General features: G+C 37.2%; 1 protein-coding gene and 1 long non-coding RNA gene across 3 annotated transcripts in view; both read right to left on the reverse strand.

Annotated features, from left to right (window-relative positions):
* Nucleotides 1-12019, reverse strand: part of PLCB1 (phospholipase C beta 1) — a 741546-nt gene that overhangs the window by 638654 nt on the left and 90873 nt on the right. The gene's annotated exons all lie outside the window — the stretch shown is intronic.
* Nucleotides 2781-7261, reverse strand: LOC134735933 (uncharacterized). The gene is made up of 2 exons (XR_010119540.1): nt 4419-7261; nt 2781-4364 (listed from the first exon to the last, which is right to left on the reverse strand). It is a non-coding gene; the product is annotated as an uncharacterized lncRNA (long non-coding RNA).

Below are 12019 nucleotides of genomic sequence, written 5' to 3' on the forward strand. Positions count from 1 at the left end.
CAAGAAGCACAAATACTATAAGGCCCAGACTTTCAGAATGCACGAAGTGGGGGATCAGGCTTCTGAGAGGATTCTAGATGGAAGAAGAGCAAAGCAAATGAGAGACTCCAAAGCTGTTGCAGGCCTGGATGGCAGAGAACTTCCAGTTCTTCTCTACTTGGCTTGAGAAATATGGTAGAGCTGAACTAGGCCACCACCCTATAACATTGCTCTAGTGCCAGGGAACTTAATAGTGAAGAGCAGAGCAGCAGACATCAGAGTTCAGAGCTTTCAAATCAAGAACATCACTGTCTTATAATTTTGCATTTGATTGGTTATAAATGATGGAACCTCAAAATTCTATGTATATCTTAAGATGCTAATGATGGCTGGAGTAGGACCTAAGGAAAGTGTCCAGATGGGGAAAAAATGAGGAATCTGAAAGCATGATCTTTTCTCTCTCTCTCTCCCTCGCTCTCTCTTTTTAAAGAGATGTGCTCTTGCTATGTTGGACAGGCTGGAGTGCTGTAGCTTTTCACAGGCACCATGATGGTGCACTACAGCCTTGAACTCCTGGGCTCAAGCAATTTTCCTGCCCTGGCCTCCTGAATAGCAGGGACTACAGATGCACACCACCAAGCCCTGCTGGAATGAATGATCTTTTAGGTTTCTTCCAAATTCTGAAACCGTGTGTTGACAGCTGGCTGAAAAGCCGATAGATCGGCGACTCTGACCCCTAGCTAAAAGCTATATAAAATAGTTACATAAGATACAGCTATTTTACATACATATATACAGTATATATAAAATAGCTAACAAAACTGAGCATCACAGAAAGGCTGTTACATCCAATTCATTCCCAGTCCCAGTCTTCATTTTAAGAGGTTGATAATTCTGTCTATCCCTCTACTGTGGATCAGCCAACCAAACCAACTGGCCACGGGAGACACCTATGATCAATGACTGCCCTGCAGGGCTCTCCTGTTTGGTCAGTGGGCTCACTCATGAAATAGAATTAGACTTGGGAATGTGTGCAAAGAAGCAGAATAAAAGAAAGAAGAAACAAAGGATGCAAGGAAAGAAGAAAGGAAACACCTGCTGATGACAGATTTCCTAATCAATCATTCATTCAGCAGGTATACCAACATAGTGCCAATTGTGTGCAGGACCTATGTACTGTGCTGTGGTTTGAAGTGTCTCACAGACCTCAAGAGGCTCTCCTTAGAAAACAGACAGGTCTAAGGTAGTGGTTCTTCTGCATTGGTGATTTTGCTTCCCAGGGCACATTTGACAATATGCAGATATATTTCTGATGGTCACAACTGCGGAGGTTACCGACATCCAGTGAGTAGAGGTTAGACTAAATATTTTACAGCTCACAAGACAGCTGTCTACTTTCCCAAGAAAGTGTTATCTTATCTGGCCCCAAATGTCAATAGTGCTGAGGCTGAAAAATGCTGATCTAAATGGAGAGAATAAATCAACTGCAAAAGCATGTGATACATGCATACACAGGCTTCTACCTAAGACATGAAAGGGGACAATCTAAATTGTGGCAGGGTTGGAGCATGGGATGGTTTCTAGAAAAGCTTTCTGGAGCAGCTGACCATGACACAGAGATTAGTTGAAGATCATGGGGAGGTGAATGGAAAGAAGGGAATGGAAAAATAGTGGTCAAGGTGAAGGAACAATGGGGGTGATGGTGCATAGGAACTAAATTACATAACTTATTTGTGTTAGAGACAAGGGCCAACCTGGGGCACCATGGTTTGGAGGCTTGAGAGGTAGGCAGGGGGTAGTTCTGCTAGACGATGAGATCTCTGGATGTTAAACTAGAGTCTAAATCAGTAACGTGCAATCAAACTTTTTGCAGTTAAGAAAATGTTCTATATCTACACTGTCCAACTCAGTAGCCACCAGCCACATGTGACAAATGAGTACTTGAAATGTGACTGGGGGGCTGGGAAAATAATTTTTGAACTTTAAATGATTTTTAAACTTTAAGTTTAATTGACATTAAACTTAATGTAAATTAAGTTTAATTGACATTAAACTTAATGTAAATTAAGTTTAATTAGCTTAAATTGAAATAAACACATGTGGCTAATGCCTACCACTTTAGATAAAGCTGGTCTTGAAAGCTATGGAAAGATTAGTGGTAGGTACAAATATACAGTTATATAAAAGGAATAAATTCTAATGTTGGACAGCACAGTAGGATAACTATACCTAACAATGATACATTGTATATATTATTTCAAAATAGCTAGGAGAGATTTGAAATATTTCCAACACACACAAAAAAATGATAAATGTTGAAGGTTATGGCTATCCTAAATACCCTGATTTGATTATTACACATTCTAAGCATGTACCAAAAGATCACATGTATCCCATAACCACATGTGTCCCAAATATGTACACATATTATGTATCATTTTAAAAGGATTAGTAGGATAGTCTGATCAGATTTGGACTTTAGATTGTCCTAGAAACATCCCGGAGTAGGGCTTCTACTTTTAAAGTACATAGGGGTCACCTAAGAAACTTATTGAATTGTACATTCTCTTTCAAGAGGTTTAGGCCTACTTTGTTTTTTGTTTTTTAGGTTTTTTGTTTGTTTGTTTTGTTTTGTTTTGCTTTTGCTTTTGCTACAAAGTCTCAACTCTGTTGCCCAGGCTGAAGTGTGGTGATGCGATCATGGCTTACTGGAGGCTTGAATTCCTGGTCTCAAGTGATACGCCCACCTCAGCCTCCCAGGTAGCTGAGACTACAAGTGTGTGTCCCCATATCTGGCTAAATTATTTTATTTTATTTTATTTTATTTTATTTTATTTTATTTTATTTTATTTTATTTTATTTTATAGAGATGGGCTCTCACCATATTGCCCAGGCTGGTCTCAAACTCCTGGACTCAAGCAACCCACCCCCGCCTTGGCCTCCCAAAATATTGGGATTACAGGTATGAACCACTGCATCCAGCTCAGATTCTTCATTTCTAGCAAGCTCTCATGTGAAGTAAGAACTGCTGGCTCATGGACCACTCTGTAAGTAGCAAGGGTCTACAGCAATACTGTTCAATAAAGCTTTCTGCGATGATGGAAATGTTCCATATCTGTGATGTCCAATATAGTTATCACTAGCCATACGTGGCTACTGAATACCTGAAATGTGGTTAATTCAATGGAGGAATTGAATTTTTAATGAATTTAAGTTAAACTAATTGAAATTTAACTTTAAACATCTGCATGTGAGTACTGGCTACAGCATTGGACTGTGCGGATCTATATCAATGCTACCTGAATTATGAACCAAGCTGTTTTAAAATTCCACAGGAAGATAAGTATAGAAACTGAGAGTAAATAGGGGAACTTACAGAGCAAGTTGAGAGAGCAATTTTAGTCTATTTAAATTAATAATTATTTAAATTTTTAAAATAATGTTTTAAATATTTTTTAATATTTTGCATGCCTGGGTTTTTCTCATTTAATTTTTCTAATAATTCATTTGTATTATGTTTTATAGTAATATTGGACAGCAATGTATTCAGGAAAAAGCCTGCTCTTCTCCAGGAATAGAAAGATAAATACTGCTTGTTCTCATTCACATACGGAAGCTACAAACATTGATCTCTTAGAAGTAGAGTAGAACAGTGGCTACTAGAGGCTGAGAAGAGTAGCGGGGCGGGTGCATGGGGGAATTTGTTAAAGGACACAAAATTACAGCTAGATGACAGGAATGAGTTCTAGTGTTCGATAGCAATGTAGGATGACTGTAGTCAAAAATTATGTATATTTTCAAATATATATAAGACAGGATTTTGAATGTTCCCAACAAAACAAATGGTGACCTTCTGAGGTGATAGATATGCTAATTACCCTGATTTGATCACTAGACATATATCAAAACTCACTATGTACCTCATAAATATGTACAATTATTATATGCCAATTAAAAAATTAGAAACTGAAAAACAAGTGGAGAGTTCAGCCTGAGCAACACGAACCTTGTCTCTACAAATAAATAAATAAATAAAAACACACAAAAAAATTACTGGGGCGTGGTGGTGCACATCTGTAATTCCAGTATTCTGTGGGAGGCTGAGGTGAGAGAATCACTTGAGCCAGGGAGGTCAAGGCTGCAATGAGCTGTGATCATGATCATGCCACTGCACTCCAGCCTGGGTGAAGGACCCGGTCTCAAAAATGAAACAAACCAAAAACCAGACAGTTTGAAACACTGGCCTGGAGGACAAATGTCCGGGTGGGGATGCACAGAGAAGGCAAGGAGACTTGTCAGGAGGCCATTCCAGCAATCCAGATGGATAGATGGATGGCAGGGAACAGAGAGGAAAGTGCAGCTTTAAGGGGAATTAAAAAGATGTGCTCTATAAAGTTTGGTGACTGAGTGGGTGTATGAGGTAGTGGGGAGGTGGGTACTTGTATCAATAACCAATGCTGGCCATTTAACAAAACGTCCTCTTGCTGGGGTAAAAATTGTATGGGCCAATTGTTATTCATCTTTTTTTATTTTATTTTATTTTATCTTATCTTATTTATTTATTTATTTTGAGACGGATGTTGCCAGGGCTGGAGTGCAATGGCACAATCTCGACTCACTGCAACCTCCCTCACCCAGGTTCAAGCAATTCTCCTGCCTCACCCTCCAGAGTTTGACTTTTATTTTTCATACTTTTTTAAGTCTCCAAAGTTTGTCATTAGACTTTATGAGGGATAGAACCGACTTATTTAGATATGTTCAAATCATTAGAATATATTTAACTAGAATGATCATTTTCATATATCATTAGATATATTTTTGGATAAAATCTGGGAGTCACTTTTGCTTCATCCATACATCAATAAGTCATCTCTTTGAGTGGGTTTTCCCAGAAAGTTTGCTAAGCCCATATATTTTATGTGGACTCTTGAGAGCATTAAAATCAGATTGACCATTCCAGAGCTTCAGTCCGAAATTTTAAGATTTGCTTCATTTGAGTCCTATGGGAATTTTTCTTTCTTGATTGCCAACCTGTACATAATGAAATGATATTTTTAAAGCGTGGCTGTTTCAACATTAAGCTAAAAAGCAATTTGTAAAAGTATGGGTTGGTAGGGGTGAAGACAGAATTGGAGCTTTGCTGTCAGACAAATAAAATGGACTCACTGAAAGTGGAAGTGGCAAGGCATCGAGCAACTGCCTGTAATCAGTTTTTAATTCAGGGATTGGTTGGTTGGAGTACCTGCTGTGAGGTCAGCAGTGTGCTATGTGTTTGGGTGGATTGAGAGGAAACCAGAGGCTTAATTTCTGTGATCAAAAATCTGCCTGGTTGAGTGGAAGACAAATTTTACATATCAAGTGGCAGTGGGAAACAGGCACCTGGAGTTAATGAAATGCTAAGGTAGACAGGCAAAGCCGCACCATCCTAAGAGTTTATTTATTGTTTTTGCTTTTCTTTTAAAATTATCTAGAAGCTTCCTCATTCATGACCGAGACTCATTCTGTCCAATATGGTAGCCTCTAGTCCTGCAATGTGGCTTGTCCAAACTGAGGTGTATTGTAAGGGAAAAATACACACTCTGGGATCCAGACTCTGTACCCATTCCCTCCCAAAAAAAGAAGACAAGGAGAATGTAAAATACCTCAATAAATTTTTATATTGATTACATGTTGAAATGATAATATTTCAGATGTTTTAGGCTAAATAAAAATATTTAAAAAATCAGTTTTCCTTGGCCGGGCGCGGTGGCTCACACTTGTAATCCCAGCACTTTGGGAGGCCAAGGAGGGTGGATCACGAGGTCAGGAGTTCAAGACCAGTCTGGCCAAGACGGTGAACCTCTGTCTCTACTAAAAATACAAAAAATTAGCCAGGCGCAGTGGCAGGTGCCTGTAATCTCAGCTACTCAGGAGGCTGAGGCAGGAGAATCGCTGGAACTCAGAGGGTGGAGGTTGCAGTGAGCCGAGATCACGCCACTGCACTCCAGCCTGGGAGACAGAGTGAGACTTCGTCTCAAAAAAAAAAAAAAAAAAATTAGTTTTACTTGCTCCTTTTTATTTCTCTTTAATTTGGCAACTAGACTATTTCACATTACCCGTTAATTTAAACGAAGTCATTGCATCAATTCTGGAAGACTGAAACAAGCCATGGAGAAGGAAGTAGGAGGTTATAATATAAAGGAGATAGAGAGGTCCTGGAAACTTCTTCAGGGAAATGCAGAAGATATGAGGAAAGCATCCAACTTTGGATCAATGATTCTAAAATCATTGCTATAGACCCCCAGCTTCTCCTCATTCATGTCCTCCAAGCTCAATCTTCCTCCTGGCAGTGTGCTCAATATGACCTGGGCACAGTCAAATGGCAAAGGTGAAGGAGGTGACCAGGCAAAGTTGACCTCACAGGGTCCAGCACAGAACAGCTAGTGGAGAGAAAGCAGCAGGGAGTGCACAAGTACCAAGGGAAGCTGTAGGATTGGTGGACAGAAGTAGGTCTGGGGTTGGGGCCAGAGTTCACAGTGAAAGGTAAGCTTATGGCTTGAAGCAACAGTGAAGATCAACAGAGGTGTGAGAATGACCTGCAAAAGACACTTAATTTTCAATAACCACAGAAGACCTGGCTTGACATTAAACAATATAAGAGCCCTCAACCAACCAGTGACAACTGCAAGGACAAGATGGCCCTTCCCATGTGCCTAGACACCATCCCGTGATGGAAGAGACAGAGAGGAAAACCCTTGTACAGGTTACAGATAAGGAGGCAGAAACTTAAGGCTGAAAAAGTTTTAAGTGTGAAAAGACTGCAAGATATTTAACTGGTAACATCAAATATTTGCTGTGGTCAGCTTAAACAAAGATAAACTTGAAATGAAAAATCATTTAAACAAACACCTAATCGTGTCAGTTGTATTGTTATATCCTTAAAGTCACTGTCCCATCCAACTGGCAAAAGTGAGAACTGAAAGTGAGAACGCCTCGGCTTTCTCTGTTCCTTTCAGGGAATTTTTGTAGGTCTCAGTGATGAATTTCTTCAGATGAGCTGAGCTAAAATTGCCCATTGTGCCTGCCACTTGGCAGGTAAATCAAGAGAGCAAAAATAGCAAAAAGTAGACTCTATCATACCAAAGGTGAAAAAGTCGGTGAAGCTAAAAGTTCACTTTCAAAACACAGAGGGGATTCCAAGTATGCCAAGACACAAGATATCAAGAAACTATACGATTATCTCAAATTCTAATATTCTAAAATACTATAAGCCTCAACATATTTAATTTGAAAATATGCAGAATGTTTCTTTCTTCACATGAGCCATAAAGAACTCAAAGACTCAGTTTATATAAATGGGACCCTCCTCCAATTTACAATTAGGCATTTAAAATAAGGTATCTTCACACTTCATTCAGACCCTATTGTAAAAAATCCAACTGTAGAAAAAAACAAAACAGAAGAAACAAAACAAAAAACCCTTATGACACAACGGAGAAATGCTGATCCAAGACAGGATATTGAAAACATGTAATTACTGTTAAGTTCGTAGATGTGACAAAAAGAATCCTTTTCTTGCTGAGATACTAAAATATTCATGGATGAAAGGATAGGATGTTTGGAGAAAATAATCCATTGCCTTGGGGACAGCAGAGAATTAAGTCGGTGTTTAAATCAAAGTATTTATGAGTTAAGGATGGTTTTAAAGAAGTGATGGACACATTAGGGTTCACTATACTTTCTCATCTTTTGTGTACATTTGAAATTTTCCATAATGAGTGGTTAAAAAATGAATACCACAAGCATAATGAGCTGAAGAAGCCATGATATAAATGAGTACACACTGTGATTCCGTGTATATAAAGTTCAAAACCAGGCGAAATTCATCTAATGAAAGGAAGTCAGAATATTCTACTTTGGTGAGGATGGATAGTGAATAGAAAGAACACACGGAGATTCTAGGGGTGGCATGGTGGGCGGGGGGATGGTGCCAGAAATGTCTTATTTCTTGATCAGGCAATGGTTATGAGGTTGTTCAGTTTGTGAAAATTATTGTGAATTATAAACTTTATGATTTGTTCACTTTTCTATATCTTTGTTATGACACCATCAAAAAGTTCTTTAAAAGTTTTTTTTAAAGCTGATATGCTGTGTGATGATTACATAGGTGTCTATTACTATTAAATTCATTAACATTTATGGTTTATGCATTTTATGTGTGGTGTATACTTCACAAAAAAAGATTTCAAAATATAGTCTCAATTGCCTCAACCCAGCAAGATCACTATGAACAACCTGAAGTTATTAGACTAATAATCTAGAAGTTATTAGTCAAAAGCAAAATACTTTAATGTTTTGGTCTTGTCTATTCTCAAAATTCAAAGTACTTATTAAAAACCCTGTGGGTGCTGAACTGCTAACCCTCTAATCCACTCTTAAAGATAGATATGATCATTTCTAATTTATAGAAAAAGAAATGGTGGCTAAGAAGAGCTCAGAAACTTAGCCCACACCACAGAATTAGTAAGCCAGGACTCAAATCCACATCTACCTGGCTCAGAAGCCTCTGTGATTATTTGCATTTTACCACAATGATTTCCAAAACAAGCACCCAACAAATGTGCAAATTAAGTTACATGTTTATTTTACATTAAGCAGACTGCTTGTTTAAAATGTGGTTTCTGTTTTTAACCAAAATAACTCAAAATGAAAACAATTTGAAACTGTATGCAACTTTATAAGCTACTTTGAAAAATTCCCTTAACTTCACACATGCCAAATCTCACTAAAATTTATCTATTAATTCTATCCCTTTTGTGATTTCTAGAGCATAATTGCTAGTCACCAAGCAAGCACTGTAGGGGTGAGGCTAGTTATCCTACTTGAACTTAAGATATATTTTATTCTGGAAGAATGAGAGTTCTTTGCATCAGGTTGGGGAAATTCATTTTTAAAACTATTAACTATATGCTTCCTTACAGAAGACGTTTAATCTGCATGCATGTGTTTGAATTGAGTCACTCTTAAGAATGTATGCTCTTTTTGAATTCAACAAGTATTTGGATAGATGTTTACATACCCAAAACACAATCCTTTCCCATGGAATTTAACCAAGATTTTTTGCCCTGGGAAATGAAGAGACCTGGACTTAATTCAACAAAAGCAAATGTGCACAGTAAAACAAGTTTAAGGCTGAATTTCAAAAGTTGAGACACATTACAATCAGTAGTAAGCAGTCATTTTTCTATTTTCTAAGAAAGAAAAAGATTGAGAGAGAAAAAAAAAAACTCAAAGGTCAAAGTTGAGACTCTATCAAGTCCTCAGGCTTGATTATTCAATTTTGATTCCTCCAAAGGGCTGGCTTGCAGGGTATTATCCAATGTGATGGTAAAAATGAATCTTCAAGTCTTATTCGAGACAGAGTGATCTTACAGCCTGTTCTAAATAGAGCTGTGAGACAATATAAATGTTCAAAGAAGGCCTGGGTTTTGGCAGTTTATTTGAAGCACAAATTCCCTGAAAGGGCAAGACTCCTTGGCAGGGCAACTATGGCTTCTATAATAGAAATGCAACCAGGTCCTTATATGGGACATACACAGGAAAGCTTATTGATGCTGTGGCAGAAATAGAATTCCACTTAATAGAGGCACTGCTGCAAGCTACAGTAAAGTTGAAACATTTACCTATCAGTGGAAGTTTGCTTGTTTTAAGTGGACAAAACTGTTCAATTTAGGACAGGCAGTAGACATATGGACATAGGTTAATCACTCATGAGTGAAATGATAATTTAGCTAATCAAATACTATTACCATGACACATTTACAGAAAGGATGACATACACATTTGTTGAACAGCTGTTGTAAAAAAAAAATACTGTATAGTAAAGGATTGAATTTATTTCACAGAGAAGGCTGATGTAATCAAGGTTAAGAAAGCCAGTTTATTTGCATCTGATTACAATATTGAAGACAAATACTGAACAAAATTATTAAAAATAATGTAAAATAGGGCAACATAAAAAAGTCTAACAGCATGTAACTGGAGTCCCAAAAGAAGAGAAGAAAGAGAATGGGACAAGATATTTGAAGAAATGAACAAAATTTTGCCAAATTTGGTGAAAGACATGAATTTACAGACTGAAGAAACTCAGCAAAAACCAAGTAGAATAAATACAAAGAAATTCATGTTTAGATTCATCATAGTATAAGTGCTGAAAACCAAAAGTAAAGAGAAAATTTTGAAAGCCACTAGAGTAATACAAAATATTACTTAGACGTGAACTATGAATTTGAGTGATTAATGACAACGGGCACAATAAGTTGACAAATATCATAAACGTATTAAAAGGAAACAACTATGTTACCCCAGAATTCTATATCTAGAAAAAAATATCATTTAGAAATGAAGGGAAAATGGAGACGTTTTTAAACAGAATAAAATAAAGATAACTTTTCTCCAGCAGATCTGTACAATGGCAAATGCTAAAGGAAGCTGGGCTGAAGATAAGTGAAACTCAGAACTTCGGAAATTAACAAGCACTGATAGTGGTAAATATGTGAATGAGGTGTTTTTAAAGATGATTTTCCATCTGAATTTCTTTAAAATACATATTAGCATTTGAAGCAAAACTATAAACATTGTCTTGTTAGGTTCTACAACCACTATGGAACCAAGAAGCATGTAAATGAGCCTCTATGATTGCATGATTTCTACATGATGAGATATAGTATTAAAGCTGTTTTCAAAACATTTATTAAAAGTTCTTGGAAAAATAATGGAAAGTGAAACCTAAATTTCCAGACATTTTGATGTTTTTGCTTCAATTCCGCATAAGTAATTATGCAAAGAGATGTTTGAGGAATATAGGTAAATGTACAGAGCTATGGAATATGGAGTTTTCAGACCCATTTAAATATTGAAAGTCAGTGTAAATTTTAGCTTTGACCTTGAACTTCTCTGAATGTTTCTTATATAATACATATTTTGTTAATGCACTTAGGTTGCTATTTGAGATTTTAAATCTAATGAAGAATTATTTATTAACTGGGGACAGAAGAGCCCAGCCTGAGCTCAGAGAGGGCAGTGATAGTGATAGTGTGTGAGAGATGAATCTGACGTGTTCATCTCTCAATTAAACACAATGGCAAAGAGCCAGCCTGGAACCTTCTCATGATAACTGAGATTTAAAACCTTGCCTTTACTGTGAAACATACAGAATCTGTAAAGAAATTGTAAGGTTCAAGGACTTTTTCAAGCTCTTCACTTTCAATTTCTTGGTTCTTATTAAATAGTGTCCAAAAGTTGCAGTTACTTAAAAGATATATAAAAAAAATTGCAATTAGAATGCAAATCAGCCAAGTGAAGTTAATTGGCCAGTTTTGGTTATTATCATCATGATGACAAACACTAATTCAGATGCTCTGACAAAGAGGTGATCGAGTCCTGAATCAAAATGAAAAATGTCACCTTTCTTTTTTTAAGTTCTTGGCTCACAGTCTTGTAAACTAGAGCTATCTGAAACTGAACTATGGTTGCCTCAAGTTACCTAGTCTATAGTAAAAATCATTAACATTGAGAAGGTATTATTCCAAGATATATGTATGCACATATTCAAGCTACATATATTATTTCATTTAACCTTCAAGTCAACTAAAGGACTGGATACAGCTATCATCACTTGGAGTTTACAGGTGGGAAGTGGAAGATTCCCAACTTCCCGGAGTGTTGCCAGTGATGCAACCATAGTCTCATCTGTGTCTCAAAGCCAGTACTTTTAAACTTTAGGCTAACTGCTTCTATCTCCATGAAGGTCTGGCCAATTGTACTGATGCCAGGACACAAGGCAAATTTCCAGAAGCATTATTTCACCTCTGACCCTGTCCCTTTCTTCAGAAGAGGAAAAAATGGTGATCACTTGTATTACTTTCCTAGGGCTCCCATAACAAAGTATCACAAACTGGGTGACTTTGAACAACAGACATTTATTCTCTCACAGTTCTAGAAGCTGGAAGTCCAAGCTCAAGTTGTCAGCAGGGCCATGTTCCTTCTCTAGGCTCCAGGG

This window comes from Symphalangus syndactylus, chromosome 24, assembly GCF_028878055.3.
Source record: "Symphalangus syndactylus isolate Jambi chromosome 24, NHGRI_mSymSyn1-v2.1_pri, whole genome shotgun sequence".
NCBI lineage: Eukaryota > Metazoa > Chordata > Mammalia > Primates > Hylobatidae > Symphalangus > Symphalangus syndactylus.